The sequence below is a fragment of the Trachypithecus francoisi genome, unplaced genomic scaffold (genome assembly GCF_009764315.1).
Source record: "Trachypithecus francoisi isolate TF-2019V2 unplaced genomic scaffold, Tfra_2.0 Lachesis_group5, whole genome shotgun sequence".
In the NCBI taxonomy this organism is placed as follows: domain Eukaryota; kingdom Metazoa; phylum Chordata; class Mammalia; order Primates; family Cercopithecidae; genus Trachypithecus; species Trachypithecus francoisi.
The window spans coordinates 47,327,852-47,348,710 of NW_022681470.1; positions in this window are offsets into that span (position 1 = coordinate 47,327,852).

Genomic DNA, 20,859 nt, shown 5'->3' on the forward strand with positions numbered 1-20,859 from the left:
TATTAATTTAATGGATGAAACTAAGGACTGCATCAATTTTTCCCTCTTTAACATTCTCACAAAGATTTATTGCATTTAATTTGTATCTAACATTTAAAAATATTGTTATTAAATTTTAGCATTCTTCAAAAACCTTTTGGAATATGTGACATATATTTGACTTAATAAATCAAATTATATTAGAAATCATGACATTTGCACAACACTTTATAGTCTTATCAATACCTTACTATTCACCATATTCATTTAATCCTTTCACCATGTTGTGAAGTAAGTTAGTTTTTTACCTTAACATGAGAGAAGTGAGGTATGAGGAAATTGAAGCACTGTTACTAATTAGTGTCTCAGTCTGCTCATTCAAGCTGTTCCAATGAAATACCATAGACAGGGTGGTTTAAACAACATAGGCTGGGAATTCCAAGATCAAAGTTCCAGCTGATTTGATTTCTACAGAGGGCCTGCTTTCTGGTTTGCAGATAGCCTCCTTGTCACTGTGTGGTCACAGGACTTCATAGGTGTGTGAAAGTAGAGGAGGGGGAGGTGGTGAAGAGAGAGAGATAACTTCCTCTTTTTATGGGCACCAATGCCATTATGTGGGACTCACCATTATGTTCTACTGGAAACCTTATTACCTCCCTAATTCCTTACTTCAAAATACCATCACACTGAAGACTAGGGCATCAACACACAAACTTTGGGAAGATGTAAACAATCAGCCTATAAAAATTACTAAAAGACATTGCTGAATTATTTTTATTCACTATATTGTATTTCCTAGTTTGTTGAAGAAATGTGATGAAAATGTCATATCATTTTATTAACAAGTTATGTATATAAGTGTACATTCTTCATCTGTCAACTTCCTGCAAGTGAAATATATTTAGGGGAGAGTGAAATATTTATAGTATCATAAGCTGGATTATAAAACTGTTAGTTTATAATTATTTAACATTTTGCTACTCAAAGTTCTCAGAATTAACATTTTTTGACATTAAAAAAATAATTATTTTCCAAATTATTTGTACTACCAACATTTATTTATTAATGTAGTGACTAAAACACATTCATTGGCATAGTGGATATATGAATCTATGCATGTCAATAGACATGTATATATGTGTACAATTTTTGAAACAACTTACAGAAATAATAAATATGAGAATATTCAAAGAAATGATAAGATACAACTTCCTTACAATCCTTCCTTGTAACTGGATTTTAATGATTAACTAGTATGGGTGTAGTAGAAACAATAATGGCCCCCAAACTGTCCACATCCTAATTCCCAGAACTTGTGATAACTTTCCCTTTTGTGGCAAAAGGGACTTTGCAAATGTTAAAACATTAAGTATCTGGAGATGCAGAAGTTATCTTAGATCAGCTGTAAATGCCCAATGTAATCACAAGCATCCTTACAAGAGGGAATTAGAATGAAAGAGTCAGAGATGTGAGGACAGAAGCATTGGTGGAGTGATGGGGAGGAGTGAGGAGAGTAGCCAAGAAATGCAGGGAGGATGCCCTCTAGCATCTGGAAAAGGGAAGATTCTTCTCTACAGCTTCCAGAAGAAATGAAACATTGCTGACTGATTTTAGACTTCTGACCTCCAGAACTGCAAACTAATACAATTTATGTTACTATAAGTCATTATACTTGTGGTAATTTGTAACAGCAGCAATAGAAAACTAATACTCATGAGCACAGTAGAATGTAAGTAGTATGTTCTTTCCTCTCTAGGAACTAGATGATTTAACAGCAAACTCTTGCTTTCTTGCCATTCCATTACTCCAGGTACTGAGCAAACCACCATCTTTCACGAGTCTAGAACTGAGTTGAAGCTGGGTACAGCTATTCATACCTGGAATTTCAACTCTTTGGAGGGTCTAGGCAGGGAGAGTTCCTTGAGCCTGGAAGTTCTAAACCAGCCTGGGCAACATGACAAAACATGGTCTTTACAAAAAATACAAAAATTAGCCGGTCATGCTGGTGTGCTCTATAATCTCAGCTACTCGGGAAACTGAGGTGGTAGAGTTGATTGAGCCCAGGAAGTTGAGACTGCAGTGAACCATAATCACACTGCTGCATTCCAACCTGGACAACAGAGTGAAACTCTGTCCCAAAAAAATAACAGCAGAGTTGATTCTTTCTATTCATTTACATGGGGGATGGATAGGAAATCAGGGTAGGGAAAAATAGACATAATACTACTTTCTAGAAATTAGTGAATTAAAGGTATATAGTATTACATAATTTTATTTATTTAGAACATACCACTAGCATATAGTCTCACACATAGTAGCACTCAATACATGCTGACTTAGGTATAACAAATATTTACATAGCTGTGAGAAAGTGCATAATGTTCATTAAATTTGAAGATTATGTGAAAAGTACTAACCTTGATATGAAGAAAAGACACTAAACACAATAAGATTAAATTCAGAAGCTGATAATAATTAGCAAAATATTTAAAAGTTTTTGAGATTTAAAATGAGACCACCAAAAGAATGACTGGCAGGGAGTGGGATGATTTTTATTTTTATTGAAGAAATTGATATGGAGCAAATTGATCTTTTCTGCTTATATTTTGTACAGTATTGCAATTAAGAAAAGGAACTAAACATTTACTTAATTAGAATGCATCATTAATTTTAGTGTCTCATGAACTCCAGAGGCCTTTCACTCCTTTAATGAAAACAAAGAAGAACTAAACTACTTGATTGCCAATCCTCTTGGTATCTCTAAATCTCTCTGATGCTTGTATTTCCTATTCAAAAGAAATACATACTTTGTAGGAGGATGAAAAACAATCCTTCACATTGATTATAGAGTTTTGCCTCTGAGGAGAAAATATGAATTTATAGACAAAAGTAATTTTAAAAGAGTACATAAAGTGAATTCATTTCTTTATTTATGGAAAGAGACCAACTCTAAAAGTCAATTCAACAAATATTTATTGAGCATTTATTCAACAGTCATTTATTGATAGTATTATATATAAGAAGCAAGATTTTAAATGTTACAAGGATGTACATATAAGTAAGTTACATTATTTATGTTCTAATTAGAGGATAGAGGAGTATACTGACAAATATAAAGGTTTTAAAAACTGCCTCCTGTATTTAATTTACATCATCAATCATCCTTTTATAAGAAGGAAAAAAAATGTATTGACTGTGATCTATGAGGCAAGCACTTCCTAGAAAAAAGTGCTGAATAAGACAACCAAAGGCAGGGACCCCAAGTATCTGACAACTGTTAACACTGTCATAATAATGAAAACAAAAGACAATAATAAAACTATACTTAAATGATTGCTGCTGTCTTTAGCCTAAGCATATGATCTCAGTCATACATCCAGCATGCTTCACGCCTTTTCTTTACTTATTAGCTTCTGTAAGCCTGTTAGATTGTTATTTATTTCTTGCATTTGTTGGCAGGAGGAGTTTCCTTAGAGTTTAAGAGGCAGCAGTTGAGGCTGGATGAATGATCTGGTCCATATCAGTTAAGTGTTGTAATGAACAACTCCAAACTTCAGTTGCTGAAAAGAAAACTTACCAGGATGTCGTGGCTCACTCCTGTAATCTCAGCGCTTTCAGAGGCAGAGGAGGGAAGATCCTTTGAGCCCAGGAGTTTGAGACCAGTCTCGGCAACATAGGGAGACTTTATCTCTACAAAAAAAAAAAAAAAATTAGTCAAGCTTGCTGGTACACACCTGTGGTCCCAACCTCCTATTGAGGTTGAGGTGGGAGGATCACCTAGGCTGGGGAGGTCAAGCCTTTAATGAGGCACTGCACTCCAGCCTGAGTAACAGAAGGAGACCCTGTTTCAAAAAAAGAAAAAAAAAAAAGAAAAATAAGAAAGAAATAAGAAAGAAATAAAATTTAATTCTGTGCTCATGCACGGTTCATTTGCGTCAGCAGAATGAGTGTGGTGGTCTTATTCACAGTGATTTACGGACACCCAGTAGCCTTTTGTTGACTAACCCAACACTATAGGAAGTCTTTTGATGTTCTCCATGCATTTGATAAATGAGAGAGAGAGTGTGGACGATCATTTAGGAGATTTTGTGGGCCAGCTCTAGAAGTGGCCCACATCACTTCCCTTCACACTCCACCGAGAACACCTTTTCATGGCCACATGTAACTCCAAAAAAAAAAAAAAAAAAAAGCTTAAAATGAAGTCAAGCTTTGTGTTCAGGAAGAGGAAAATATGGATAGCAATCTGCTACATTGATATTCTCAGACCAAAACATTACTTAGCTTGGTTATGTATATTATGTATATCCTTATTTATATATATAACTATAGCATTGGACTGTACACTTGATGCAGGCTGGGGGCCTTAAATTTGTTTATGTAAAGGGAGTTTGATAGGTGGTACCTTACTAGATAATAGGGAGAATTCCAGTCCTTGCCAACATCTAGAATGAAGTCTGTACACAGTTGGTGTCTAATAAATATTTGTTAAGTGAATAAATATAAAATATCCCCGTGCCCAAACTTAACATTCAAATTAATGACCATATGCAAAAATAAATAATTTAGACACAAACCTTACATCTATAAGGTGAATTAACTCCAAGTGAGTCACAGACCTAAATGTAAAATACAAAACTCTAAAACTTCTAGGATATAACATAGTAGAAAATCTACGTGACCTTGAGTTTGATCATGAATTTTTAAACACAAAACCAAAAGTACAGTTCATAAAAGAAAAAAAAAAACTGCAAAGTTACCTGCATTAAAATTAAAATCTTCTGCTCTGAAAAAGACGTTGTTAAGAGAATGAAAAGACAAGTCACAAATTGTGAAAAAATATTTGCAAAACATATATCTTATAAAGAATTGATATCAAAATATAAAAATAACACAATAAAAACAACAAAAAACCAGTTTAAAAATAGGCAAAAGATCTGAACAAAAATTGTATCAAAGAAGATATGCTGATATAAGCACATGAAAATATGCTCAACATTGTATGTCATTAAGAATTGCACATTAAAAGAACTACAAAATACCACTATATACTTATTGGAATGACTAAAATCAAATAAACAGACCATAGTAAATTGTTACAGGATGTGGAGCAACAGGAACTCTTAATTTTGCTGGTGGAAATGCCAAATGATACATCCATTTTGAAAAACAGTTTGGCGGGTTCTTACGAAGCTGAGCATAGTTTTATTATCCAAATCATCAACCACATTTTTTGCTATTTATTTATCCAAATAAGTTAAAACATATGTACATAGAAATTACTGCAGTGCTTTTTCATAATTGCCCAAAATGGGCAGCAACCAAGATATCCTTCAAAAGGCAAATGAATAAACGAACTGTTGTACATTCATATGATACAATTGTTAGTCAATGAGTAAAGGAGACTACTACAAAGTCACAGAAACACACGGAGGAAACTTAAATGTACATTGCTTAGTGAAAGAAGCCTGTTTGAGAAGTGGACATACAACACTCTGGAAGAGGCAACACTATAGAGACAGTAAAAAAAATCAGTGGTTGATCAGTGGTTGGATTTTGTTGGTAGAGGTGGTGGGAGAGAGCCGGATGCGTAGGTGGAGCACGGGAGATGCCTGAAATATACCAATGATCCATTCTTGATCAGCATCTTCTTTGACGAATTAACAGCATTTGACACAATACACCTTTCCATAGTTTCTTAATCTGTTTCTAGAGCAAAACAATTATTTGGTCTTCCTTTTACATCTCTGGTTGGGTGCTTCTTAGTCACTTTTTCTCATTTAATTTCATCATCTTGAATTTTTAATGCTGAAATTCTCTAAGATTCAATACTTATCTTTTATGTTTATATCTACACTCAACTTCCTCAGGGTCTCATTTATTTTCATGATTTCCAATATAATCTACTGATTACTTCCAAATTTACATCTTCGGGCTGGTGCTTTTCCCCGGACTTACCAGAGTCCATACATCACACTAATCATCAACGTCACTTGGAAGCATAATAGCCATCTTAATTTTAGTATGTGTAAAATTCAGCTGCTGTACCCCCACTCCATCTTGATTCTTCCCCAGTTCAGTTAGCAATAATCCATTCTTACAGATGGTTATGTAAAAAATCCGAAAGAACCTTTGACTTCTATCTTTCTCTTGGAGCTCACACTCAATTATTCAACAAATCCTCTTGAGAAAGACACCAAAGTACATCTACCATCAGACCACTTCTCACTCATTTCATTGGTAACACATTAATCAAGTCATATTAAGTCACTGTAATCTCTCACTTGGTTTATTCCAATAATCTGTTCTTTACCTTTTTCTGCCTTCCCAATTCCACTCTTTCTATCCTTAACATAGAAAATAGTGTGACTGGTTAAACTGAAAATCAATCGTGTAACTTCTCTGCTCAAAATGTGCAATGGGTTTCCATATATCTACAACCAAAATCCTTGCCATGACTGCCAAGGTCCTAAAACATTTAAACTTTTTTCTTTCTCCCTATTCTATTACTATTTTGTCTACCTTAGTCACTCTCCTCTAGCCACCCTGGCCTCTTTCAAAACTTGCCTCCTTCTTTAGATTATCATGTTGCGAGAAATTTCCATGTTTACACCTGTTTGGTCTTACTCTCAGACCTCATTGAATCCTAAAGCAACTGTTTAGCATAATATTTCTCTGAAAGACTTAGATATTTTTCATAACATACATAATCCATGAGAGACATGGTAGTACTATTTCAGTCCCCTTCTCTTTCTAAAATGCCACAATAGAATTTGTACTATACTGTGAAAAGCACCCATTAAGAGTTGTTCATTTCCAAAATTCCCAGAGAAAAATGGAACTGAAATCTTTCTCCTCAGACTTTTCATTATCTTTATTCAGTCTCATACTCCATCTTGCTTCTTTCTTCCTCCCCTTGTAATTACTTGCCCTAGCCTAGAAGGACTTCTATTAGCTTTCTCTAATAAACAAAACAGGCCATATGTCTAATGCTCTAAATGTTACAGTAAAAATTCTCTAGAGTAAAGGCTGTCTATTAGAGTAAAATGATTCTGCTGTGAATCCACTGAGATATGACTCTCAAAGTAAAGTTTTATACATTTATTTACTTTAATGTTTAGTTTTTGCAAAAAAAGAGCACCTTGGTTTCATACCATATAGCCAGGTGAAACTGAAGAAACACATTCAGCACTTTTATTGACACTGTTTTCATTCTAGGAGAAAAACAAGCCTTGAATTAAAACATCCAATATTTTCTGATTGCGTTAGACCATAAATGAATGTATATAAAACTTTTACAAGAAAGAAAAAAAAAAAAACAGTGGCCAGTTTGAATCCATCCACCTGCAAGAATATGCTTTTATTTTAGTACAAGCATCTTTCGTCTTTTCTTGACTTCTTTTCATTATGTGATTAATATGCCACAGTGAGATGCTGAATAACTGACTCAACACAATTTCTACCATCAAGGGCCATACACCTTTACCTTCACTCTTGTAAGATTATGGACTCTACTAAATATCTGCTTGTCTAATTTATTGTTTTAAAAATTAAATATCAAGTTGGATACAAATAGTTAGGCCTAGGTCCCATGCCTGTTCAGTATTACAAGGGAAGGCAAGGGGAAAGTAAGTTGAGGCTGAAGTTCTCCTAAAAGTGTTTAGAGAAGATACAGGGAAACCATATGCATTGCAAATATCTACCAATTTGTATATAGGTTCTGCAGTTACAATGTTATGACCTTCATGGTCAATAGGGAGAGAATAAAGCAAAATAGCGACTGTCTGAAATTAGATTGTTTTAGCTGACAGATTATTATAAATTCCTTACAGACCCATACATTATTATTGATTGATTAAAACTATCATGCAAATGTGTTTGAAAGAGATTTGAATAGTAATCATTTTTTCAGCCACCCTTTTCTTTTCAGCCACCCTTCCACTCCCAAGCCAAATACTCAGTTAAGAAAAACCCATGAACATTGTCCAGTGTAAAGATTCAATTGCACAAATTCTAACTGAATTCTAAGGTAGAATTATAACTGAACTAATGTAACTGTTTATGTCATTACCCACACTATTATATATTAAACATAACTATGCATTTAAAATTACTACTTACAGAAAAATCCCTTCAACCTAGATCATAAAAGAAAATAAATTTAAACATTTTAAAGTAAAGGAATTAATATTCTCAAGTATTGGCTGGGCGCTGTGGCTCACGCCTGTAATCTCAGCACTTTGGGAGACTGAGGCGGGCAGATCATGAGATCAGGAGATCGAGATTATCCTGGCTAACACAGTGAAACCCAGTCTCTACTAAAAATACAAAAAATCAGCTGGGCGTGGTGGCACTTGCCTGTAGTCTCAGCTACTCGGGAGGCTGAGGTAGGAGAATCGTTAGAAACTGGGAGGTGGAGGTTGCACTGAGCCAAGATGGTGCCACTGCATTCCAGCCTGGGCGACAGAGCAAGGCTCCGTCTCAAAAAAAAAAAAAAAAAAAAAAAAAAAAAAAAAAAATCTCAAGTATTATAAACAGATATACATTAAAAATATTTAAAATACTATGCTTATTTGTATATATGTGCTATAGTCTCAATTTTTTTCTATCCTCTCATAAATCAGTTGATATTCCTTTGACACAAGACACAAGGAATTTTAAAGAAAATTTTTTATAGGCATAAGCAGCCCCAAAATTTCATAGTTAAGTGAAATAAAATAAGTACTAATTTTATTCCAGATTTCATTATTTTTTTTATATGACATAGAAGGAAAAGTAACATAATCAGTTAAAAACTGAGAGATGATATTGGGAAAGATGAGTAGAAATTTTGATCACAGATAATATAACCAAATATTTCTAGTAAAATGGAATTTCTTTGAGCAATTGTTGCTAAATTCCTCTGATAAGTTTTTAAATTATTTTGAGAGGCCCATTGAAAATATCTCATTTGTTTGTAAAATAATATAGTATTTATGGTGAGCATGAGATATTAATGGTAGATTTTTAAAAGTCACGATTTTTGTTGAATATAAGAACAATGTATAACTTTTCAAAGGTAAAATACATATTTTCAAATTGATAAAAGTATAATAAAAAAGAATGTAAACCTTTAATGTATTTATAACACTGCACATATCACATATGAATGTTAGCAAGATTTAAGACACTAAAATGATTTTATTATTTCCATAATAGTTATATAAATGAGTTTTTCTTAAATATTCTCAGTGGAAAAGTCTGCTTAATATATAAATAGTTGTTTCATATATAATAGCGAGTACAATTCATTATTGCATTAGAATTTGGAAAATTGCATTTATTTTTATATCATATGTAAATGTTAAAATGTTTTCTTTAATACAGAACGTTTTTATTTTATGCATTCATGGGAAATTCTTCAAACATTATCATAATACTATATAATATCATCTATAGTATAATTAATGATCTTATTTGACATACACCATGGTCTTCTCTCATCTTCCTGAAACCATAAGGAATACAAAATCGGTAAAAGTCAGAGAATGTATTAGTGTGTTAATCTTCCCAGGCTACCATAATAAACTACCATAAATTGGATAGTTAAAAGAACAGAAATTTATTCTCATAGTTCTGGGGCCTGTGAAGTCCAAGATCAAGGCCAGCATGGTAAATTTTTGGTGCAGCTTCTCTTCCAGGCTTTCAGACAGACACCTTCTCAGTGTGTCTTCACATGGCAGAGAGAAAGTTCTGGTGTCTCTTTCTCTTTTCCTACAAGGGAATCAATTGTATTGGATCAAAGTTAGATTTGATGACCTTATTTAACCCTATTCACCTACTTAAAGGCCTTATCTTCAATACAGTCACACTGGGGAGCGCTTAGAGCTTCAACACATGAATTTGGAGGGGATGCAGTCTTTTTTTCTTTTTAATCATAAGTCTAGACCAGCAGTCATTTACACTTGCTTTCTGTCTTATCTACTCACATGCAGAGTATCTTCCAAAGAGAGTGTTCATTAAATAAAATGAGGGTAATCTATAATTCCTTACTATACTAAAGTATAAAGTCAATCATAAAAGGGAAGCCCAGGATATTAAATCAGTTGACAAACACCACAAGACCATATAGGGGAAAAAAGCAAGGAGAGTCACATTTAAGACTTTCTGAGACATTTTCTGCCATATCTAAATAATTAGCTAAAATTTTAAATGAAAGTATTTTTATTTTCTTACTCTATACTATTTCCTTAAAACATTTTAAAAAATCTATTACATAGTTACTATAGTGATTGGAATGGACATTTGTTACAATATTGTTTGCTCACTGTCTGAACCCCATTCTTGTGGGTGAAAAATTCTACACTGAGTAAGACTGGTTTGGACTCAGAGAAACTACAAGGGAGCACTTTTCCAGCATAAACATGTTCTAGGTTGGATAATCAAATGCATATGCCTATAAATTGAAATATCCAATGAGAAATAAAAAAATAATCACAAAAAGTAAAGAATTCATGTTGGTGTTCACAGTAGGAGCAACAGCAGCACCTTGTTTACAGTTCTGGTAGCAACAGAAGCTGCAATGGCTCCAGCCATATCAAATATCCTGTGGCACAGAAGGTTCGGAGGTGTAAGGTTGAGAGATATAAATTTGCTTACCGTATGAACTCAGAGGTGTGATTTTTACTTTGATTTGGTCACCTTGCTTTCTTTGTTCTTGCTTGCTTTCTAGTCCTACTTCTGTGACTACATTGAATTCTTTAGCTAATAATAATCCTCCCAATAAATTCGCTCTTCTGCTTTAATGATTCACAGTTGTTTCTCTTGCCATTTGGACTACTGAAAGCACCTCCTGACTACATCTAATCTGAATTCTTTACAACTAGTCAGAGATACAGTTTCAAAACTTATATAAGTGTGTCGTACCCCCATCATGATTCTTTGTGGTTAGAATTATTTCCACTGTTCTTTGGATCAATTCCTGTCTTTGGCTTTTAAACTCCATGGCCTGGCCCCAACCAAATTTTCCAGCTTCACGTTGTATAAAACTGTGCTCTCTTGGCTTACAATACTACTTTCATTTTCTTGTATCTGCCATGCTTACATACACTTAATGTCTTTTGCACTTGCTATTTGTCTGCCTGAAATAAGATCTCTTTTCAGCTATAGTGACTCAATTTCTACTCAGCTGTCATATCACAGATTAGGTACCATTCTTATGTAGCCACAATTCATATGATGATCACTCAGTATCTATTGTATATTAAAATGAATTAAGTTTCCACGTCAACTTAAATCTGTAATTGAGTTAGCTGGACATTATATGTTAACACTCTAATATTAAACACCGGTGTACCCACAGTAAGACACATGTAATCGAATAATACTATCAACTTTCTTCACATTTTTAAATAAAAATCACTTGCTGTAAATAAGGTTTAAATACTTTTCAAAAATCTGTAAGTGCAGAGAAGAAAAGGAATGGTAAGGCACAATAATATTGCTGTTCTGGCAACTCTTGATCAGAACTGATTGCCTAACACTAGTCTGTGACTACTTTCTAGGGGACTGCCTCTCAACTTTTTTTCTGTGAAGTGAACTTGTAGGAGATGAGCTCTGGACAAGTTAACAGTAACTTTTCTCTGATACAGTTAAAACATTAAGTTTGAAGTAACTCTAATTGTTGTAGTATTCCTTGGTTACCTTCAGTATTATTTATTAATATTAATGGAGCTGATGTAGTAATATTTTCTCTAGTTCTATCTCTCCACCATCCGAGTTTCTCTCTCCACCATCCTAGTTTATGAGACAGACAGTGCCACAGTACCACATCAAGACATACCAATTTGATTCATGGTGTTTTTTGTTTTGGGCTGCTTTTGTAGTAAATATCTTCACTGCATTTTCCTTCACATATGAGTGTGTATATGAATATATACATATATGCTATATAATATTATTTGATATATATACATTATTTTAATCTTTGGTTATATGTATCCCCAAATATTTCATATTTTTGATGCTAATATAAATGACATTTTAGATAAAATTCAGGGTTTCATTGATTTATATATGGTTACAAATGATTTTTGTATTTTGATCTTATATCCTGTGATCTTACTAAACTCATTATCAGTTCTAACATTTATTTTAGAATTATCAGGATTTTCTCAACTTATAATCATGTAATCTCTGAATAAAGAGTTTTACTCCTTGATTTCCTGTCCATGTAACTTTTACCTATTTTTCTTCTCTTATTGCACTAGTTAGGACCTCTAGCACTATGTTGCATAGAAATGGTAAGAGTAGACATCCTTGACTTGTCAATATTAAAGGAAAATATTGTTAGATATTAGCTCTAGATTTTTCATAACTACATAATACATTGCTAGAGTACTAGATTATATCACAATTGGATGCTGAATTTGTTCAAGTGATTTTCTGCATCTATTGATATATTTACATTTTTTTCTGTATTCTGTTTATATGATGATTTACACTGATTGATTTTCAAATATTAAACTAACTTTGTATTCCAGGAATAAACATTGATAGTGCATTAGCATTGCTGGATTCAGTTTGTTAGATCTCTGTTGACATTTTTGCATCTATATTAATGGTGGATATCAGTATGTAGTTTTGTTAGTATTAGAGTATAGCCATCTCTCTAATTACCTGTTTAGTCCTTTGCATTCCAATAACAGAAATTTCCTCATGTTATCCTAATGCCATATGCTGTTTCTCATTGCTCTTCCTGTATTACATCATGATATTCTGTTTGCTGAAATGGCCTCAGTCATGATCATTTTATTTACTTCTACATTTCTTAAAAATTCTATAAATTCTTCCCAGACGAGGCCACCCCATGACCTGTATTTGTTTTTATATTTAATCTCTTTCTCTCTCTTTTATTGTCCACTTGACTGTTTATGTCTCATTCTCATTCACTAGCATCTGAGATCCTTGAGAGAATGGAACAGGACTTACTCAATGTTATATAAGCAGTAGAGCAAGAAGATGCTATTGGTTAGAAATTAATGAAGGAATAAATGAATGATTTGGAGTTATTAATCTATGGTGAATAAAAGGAGACTTTAAATCTTAGAAATTCTTAAGAACAGTTTCAGTTATAAGGAATATTCAAAATGTATCTAACTGACAAATATAGAATTTATAATATGGCTTTAGGACATTACATGCTTCTAATAGAATTTTTTTTCTGTATTTCACATTCATGTAAAATGATATTTTAAATTTACTTGTTCTAAACATCTATGGATTTCTTGTTAGAACAAAAATGTTTCTATTGAGATAAAATACTAAAACAACTTTTTGTTATTATAAACCATAAGGTCCCCTACATCTGGAAACTTTTCAATAAAGCTATTTAGAGTCATATTATTTTTAAATATATATTTGAAATTTATTATTGCTTGCATTCCAAATTCTTATATCCTTTAAATTTTTAATTACTAATTATATTTTTAAAATTTGTTAGTAATTTGATTACTGAAAAACTGTATTAAGGATTCAAACTTGTTTCTATACCATGTATGCTTTCCGAATATATTAACATTTATACTTTTGGTTGCAAACACAAAAATGTTCCTTTGATTAAAATTATGTTTTACCTGTTTCTTAAAACCAAAGTAAGCTTAACTCCAAAACACTTTTTAATATCTTTTATTTTCTTTCCACAATGCCTCTTAGCTTTCCTATATGTTTCATAAAATATATTCCGGTCCTTGTGCATGTAACAAAATGTGACTTACTGATTGCCAACCCCAGAGTTTTCTGTCAGTCTTGATTCTGCTCAATTTAACAGTGGCCTTGTAACACAGTCAATCACAATGTTCTTGTCCCTTGACTTCACGGGGTAGCAGTGCTTTCTCATCTTGCATCTTATCTTCCAATCACCCTTTTTGCCTGTATAGCAAAGACACTTCCTAAGATTTCTAATGAGCCACTTAGAGTATACAATTAATGGCCAGGGTTGGTTGAAGCACCATGGGGGCTATTACTCTCTGCTGTTCCTCCCAAACTCACAGTCTGTGTGGGACTTAATAGTAATAGGTTCACAGCGAGCATTATATAGAGAAAGAATGTGTCATTTAGTTGTAACATGTTTCTTCATAAATGTTCCATGTTCAGAATTCTAGATTTTTGTTCCTACAGCAGATAGCAGCATCTATTATGGGATACATTTTATATTTTAAAAGGGAAGAGAAAACATTAGATTTTCCCTCAATTAGCAAAGATTACAAAATAAGTAAAGTCCAGATATGAGCAAATTTTAAAGAATTAGTACATTTATCCAGTACATGACAAGAGAATGCATTACTATATACTCAGGATAGATACAAAGAAAAGTGTCCAGACAGACTCAAAAGATGCTGGACAAAAAGATTAATTGTAAAATATTCTACATTTCTTTATTTAATAAAATGTACTATATATACAAATGCACTCTCCTGTTTACAAGTTTGCCTTTCAACTGAAATATAATATCTAAGCCAACATCAGTAGTTCAGTTTATTAATCCAGTTTCTCAGAATTTGCCCAGGCACTTTATTTCTGTTTAAGTGATTCAAATTTGCGAGGCACACAATTTTGTAACCAATCAATTAAATAATTAAAGGCCCTGAGATACTTACTTGTACAGAAGTTGAAAAGACGTTGAGGAATGAAATAGAGTGATAGTGAAATGTCCTCTTTTCTGTTTGTTAATTTCACTTATTAATTCAATCAGCTATCCTAAGGCATTTATTGACCTGTCTAGTTCAACTTTATTTTAAAAATTGTATTTGAGGAACTTAATATATGAGAATCATTTTGTAAAAATAGCATGTATAAAAAGAAAATAACAGAGTATAGGCATCAGAAGAATGAGGTTTGAAAAATGATTCTTACAGATATCAGTTGTGTAACCTTGTGCCAAGCATTTAACTCTTCTGTGCTCAGTATTGAGGGATTCACAATAAATAAAATGATAATTGAGATATATAATGAATCTTTATAAGGACTATGTGTAATTTATTGTGATAATTCTTTGAAATTATGCTTTCATGGTCAAGGAGAAAAGCTTTAGTAAATTGAAGAGTCAGAAAAAGCTAGAGAGGATGCCAAAGTACTTGGAAATTAGAGTCTAAGAAACCGGGAGAAGCCATAGGAAGATGGAGCAGCAGCAAGGGCCATAATGGAAACAGGCATCCAGGCAGTGTGGAAGAGCAGGAACCTAAAGGGGCTGATTTTTCCTGAGACATAGACCATTGCCTCAAGATTTGAAAGTTTTAAACACTAATGTGGCAAATCTGAGCATGGAACTCTCCTCTGAGGCATTCAGTGTCTCCTGTTTGCAAGCATTCTCTGGCTTCTAGAAGTAGCTGAAACAAACCCTTTATGGAGGAAAGAATCACACAGGCTCCCATAGGGTAAGTCTTACATGCAAGAAAAATTCTTGCTCATGTGTACCAATCAATATTCACAAAAATATTTAGGAAAATAATCTTTGTAATAAAAATTTTTAAAACATCCTTTGCCAGGAATAAACAGTGAAAAATTATATAACAGTGAAATTACTGGACCCCATGTATATTCAACAAAATGGTAGAATCTTACCAGTGTAATATTGCAAGTACTGGAGGATTACTTTCAGCAGAGACAGATATGGTAATTCAGACCAATTCTCCCACTAAGAATAACTAGAAAAGCTTTATGAGCAGTAATAATTATCTCCTTGAAAACATCTAAGAGCTAACAGTAAAAATTACAGGGGCAACACTCACCAAAAACAACAACAACAAACAAGAGGTGAACCTAAAATTTGAGATTATTTTTTTCTAATAAGATCATCTGTCAATTCTGAAATAAAAAGGGTATGAAGCTGAGAAACTACCCAGACATTTTATATTCTTTAAGCCTGGGTTCCCCAACACTTGAGCCTTGGATAGGTACCAGTCCATGGACTGTTAGCAATCAGGTCACACAGTAGGAGATAAACAGTGGGCCAGTGAGCAAGGGCAGCTTCATTTGTATTTGCAGCTTTACTCCCTATGGCTCACATTACCTCCTGAGCTCTTCCTCCTGTCAGATCAGAGGCAGTACCAGATTCTCATAGGAGCACAAACTGTGCATGTGAGGGATATAGATTCCATGCCCCTCATGACAGAGAATCTAATGCCTGATGATCTGACACTGTCTCCCATCACCCCAAGATGCAACCATCTAGTTGCAAGAAAACAAGCTCAGGGCTCCCACTCATTCTACATTATGGTGAGTTGTATAAATAATTTGTTATATATAACAATGTAATAATAATAGAAATAAAGTGCACAATAAATGTATTGCACTTGAATCATCCTGAAGCCATCCCCCCAAGCTCTGTCTGTGGAAAAAAAATGTCTTCCACAAAACTGGTCCCTTTTGCCAAAACGGTTGGGGACCATTGCCTTAAGTCCTTGCAGTACACAAAAGGAATTCCAGAGTCCGCCAAAAAAAAGAGAGAGGGAAACAGATAGGGAGAAGGTAAAGGAGAAGGAAAAGAAGGAGAAGAAAAGAGAGAGAGAAAGAAAGAGAAAGACACACACACACGCACATACACAGAAATGGCAGAGAAAGGAAAAGAGATAATCTGATAAAATCCTTGAATAGATAGTCACTCATAACATACACCAATGTAGAATATGTACTTAATTGAAAATATACCCCTAACAAAAATGAAGTGAATGTTTGAATAGCAGTAACACTCTAAAGTGTCTTCTATAGGCAAAAAAATAAAAATAATAATAATAATAAAAACAGAAGCTTGAAAACCCAGAATGAAATGAAGAGAAATTGGAAACAAAATATGTAGATGAATTTAAATAAATAGTGTGCAAAACAATATATATTATGTGTATTCTAAAAGTATAAAAAAATAAAATAGCACTATATAAACCATGAGGAAAATAAATAGTTTGCACATTCTAAAGTATTTACACAGGCCAGGGAGAAGTAAAATGTCAGTATTTGGTAAATCAATGATATATATTGTAATATCTAAGACAACCACCAAGGAAAGCGTGAAAGACTTGGTAGCTACCATAATTTTCTTATTTTAGAAAAGTAGATAATGCACAAATAATCAAAATAATACAATTTCAACCATAAGCTGTTCACAAGACACATAGCTGAAATATATAGCTTCAAAAGGTGAAAATAAAATATTAATAAAAAGATACACAGTCTATAATGCAGAGGAAAGACAGCATAACTATGTTAATGTCTAATGAATTAGACTTTAAGCCAACACAAAAGGAGTATTATTAAAAAACAGTAGAACAATTTTAGAAATATAATTTAATTCACCAGTAGGATATAACGTTAAACAAAAAACTATTCTGATGCTTGTTAAAGATGAAGAGGAAGACTTTATTCAAGGGACTATTGCAAAGGGGTTTTTCAGTAGTGAAGACAGGTTGGGCTCAACATTTAGCACATCAACACACAAAAAAGTGAGGATTTATAGCCAAAGAACAATGCTGTGCTCAATGGAGGGAAAATTACTAAGAGGAAACAGCAGGAGTTGACGGGGGATTTTGACTAAATCAGCTTGACAGGATTCTTGCTGAAGGCAGGCCAGATAGGATCTGGGGGATGGTGAGCAAGGAAATGTGATCAGATATCCAAGGTGGGAAATTCTCACGAAATTTACTTAGCAAGATTCCTATTCTTGAGGACCAAGCTCAAGATTGGGTTGAGTTGAAAAATGGCTTGAAGGGGCCTAACTGAAATTTGTTTAAGGAGAATGCCTTCGTTCAACAAAAACGAAAACTTGTAAGATCTTACAATGAATAAGGAGGAATGACCAGGAATTATCAACCTTACATTAATAAGAAGGGATAACAGATAATAAAGTAGTCAAAAATGGAATTTCCAAACTATGAAACATAACAATGTAATTATAGTACTTAGTTACAAATATTTTTAAAAATCTTCATTTAAAACATTATTTCAAATACAACATTGGTATATTCTTCAAAATTAGCCTTTTGTCATGATGCCTTACGAAATAAATATTCATTAGTATATAGAAAAAGACAACACACACAAGAACAGTATATATAATGGTAATTATATATTATATGCAATATAGATTAGCAGTATGTACAGAGTACATAATCTTTAGAGAATTTAAAAAAATTATAGAGTATTATGTCTCATCTCTCTAGATCTATATTTATTTAGTTACTTCTGCAGTAGTTAACATAATGTTAAGTATGTTCCAGTACAACATTTTTTATTTTGTATTTGAAAACGTTTAAAGAATAAACTCTTGTGAAAGTTAACAAAATATCAACTTTGCAACTTAATAGCATTTTATTTTGAAGTTATTCAAAATGCCATATAAAAAGATAAAATATGAAATGAATCAATCTAATTCTATCATATAAAACATACTTTCATTTTTGCATGTTACCTTTGCATTCTTTCTAAATATATAGCAATACTATTTATCATCAAGGTATTGTTATAATTTGATATATTGCTTTTCCTCATTTATATTATTTCATAGAATATTTTACTATTTTGATATATTAATAATAATCATTTTTATAACAAGCAAATATTCAGTTTGATATATGGTAACTTGTCAAACATTTATTACTTCATTTTGAATATAACTATAAATAATATTTTAATTAATATATTGTTATTTTTTTCATTTTGGTAACTTTTTTCCTAAGGAAAATCAATAAGAAGATTATAAATGAGTTATAGAATGAATACAAAAGTGATTCTTCTTGTTGTATAAACTTCCCAAAATGGTAATATTTTCTTTCATAATAAATAAACTAAAATTTAACATAACAACACAAACCTACTTGAGAATGTAATGAAGGAATGACATAAAAATATGCAGAGATAAGAGAAAGAAAACTTATGGTTACTTCTACTGAAGAGTTTATTATTTATTTAGCTTGCTAGAACATTGCAGATCAAATAAAGAACTTTTTCTATTTTCTCTAAGTGCTACAAGATTATGACTATTTCTGCTATTGTAATTTTTGGTATTGTCTACTGACTATTAAGTTAGTAGCACGCTTTTTTTTTTTTTTCTTTTTTTTTTTTTTGAGACAGAGTCTGGCTCTGTTGCCCAGGTTGGAGTGCAGTGGCTGGATCTCAGCTCACTGCAAGCTCTGCCTCCCAGATTTACACCATTCTCCTGCCTCAGCCTCCCGAGTAGCTGGGACTACAGGGGCTCGCCACATCGCCCGGCTAGTTTTTTGTATTTTTTTTTAGTAGAGACGGGGTTTCAACGTGTTAGCCAGGATGGTCTCGATCTCCTGACCTCGTGATCCGCCCATCTCGGCCTCCCAAAGTGCTGGGATTACAGGCCTGAGTTTTTTTTTTTTTTTTTTTGAGACGGAGTCTCAGTTAGCCTCCCAGGCTGGAGCAGTGGCGCCATCTCAGCTCACTGCAGCCTCCACCCGCATCTATCCCTACGGCCAGATTCAAGCGATTCTCCTGCCTCAGCCTGCCAAGTAGCAAGCTTTTTTATTTTACTTCACATATTTCTTGAAATGCTTATATTTTGACATTGAAGATATTCTTTAGCACTTTATCTTTACCTATTACTAATTTAAGACATATTACAATAATAAGGTACAGGAGATTCTGCTAAATATGTGTTCCTGAAAACCCTCTTATTCTGCAAAATCATACACTAAAATAATCTGGCTGTAATAGCGATTGATTTTGTGCCAGCGACTCAAAACCTAGGGACATTGCAATCAGAGACCTGATAAAAGCCATAGTAATCCCAATAAAAATATTAGTACAATTAAAACTCTTTGAGAATTTCCACCTGGAATGACAGTCAATCTATTGTAGCTTTAAGTCATGAGACTTGTGCCTCCCCCGAAATGAAGATTCCAGAAGACATTACTTTTTTCCCCAAAATGCAGAACAGTTTCACCAAAGCTAATAAATGTGATCCAGGAGGAGACATTTCCAATTATTTTTCTAAATAAAGGAGAATGTGCCCTTACAGCTTCCCTACTACAGTTAAATATTCCAGAGATAGCTTAACAGATTGGAAAGTTTAGCAGTTAAAATTCTGTCAACTATTAACTTCTTAGCCCAAAGGAAAATGCTCACATGGGAGTTTCAGGATTTTTAAGCATCTCTTCAAAACATTTACCTGATAGGAAAAATTGCATATAAACAAGCATGTCCTTACTGATACCAATCTCTTATTTACCCAACATATATAATCTAATTCATATTTACATGCAAACATGTCATAAAACTTAGTATATTTTTCCACAGTAAGGTTTTATAAAAATTTTCGGGGCTTGGGAGGTTATATATATGGAGCCATTGTATTTGAAAGTTTTGAGCCAATAAATCTCTTATTTGAGTCATTTAAGCCTCTTTCCTAATATGTTTTTATATGTAATATTTAAAATTTACGTTTGCTTGCATTGTATCATTTGCTTATTTTCATTGTTCACTTTTTATCCTTGTAATTAATAGTAACCTTCACTTCAGATTTGTGTGGAGCTTTATATTTGTCTTCTAATTCATGTTTTATTTTTTCTTTATGTAAAATAAATAAGTATATCTATTTTGTCAGACAGGATTTGGTTTCCCATGAATGATGGCATAAAATGATTTTCTTTTATATTTGTGTATAAAATTATACACTTTAGAAAAAAATACTTTTTTCTTAAAAATACATAATATTGTGTAAGCACCAGAAGGCCTACTTATTATTATTGGGGTTTTTTTTTTAAGTATACTTTAAGTTCTGGGATACATGTGCAGAACGTGCAGGTTTATTACACAGGTATACACGTGCCTTGGTGGTTTGCTGCGCCCATCAACCTGTCACCTCCATTACGTATTTCTCCTAATGTT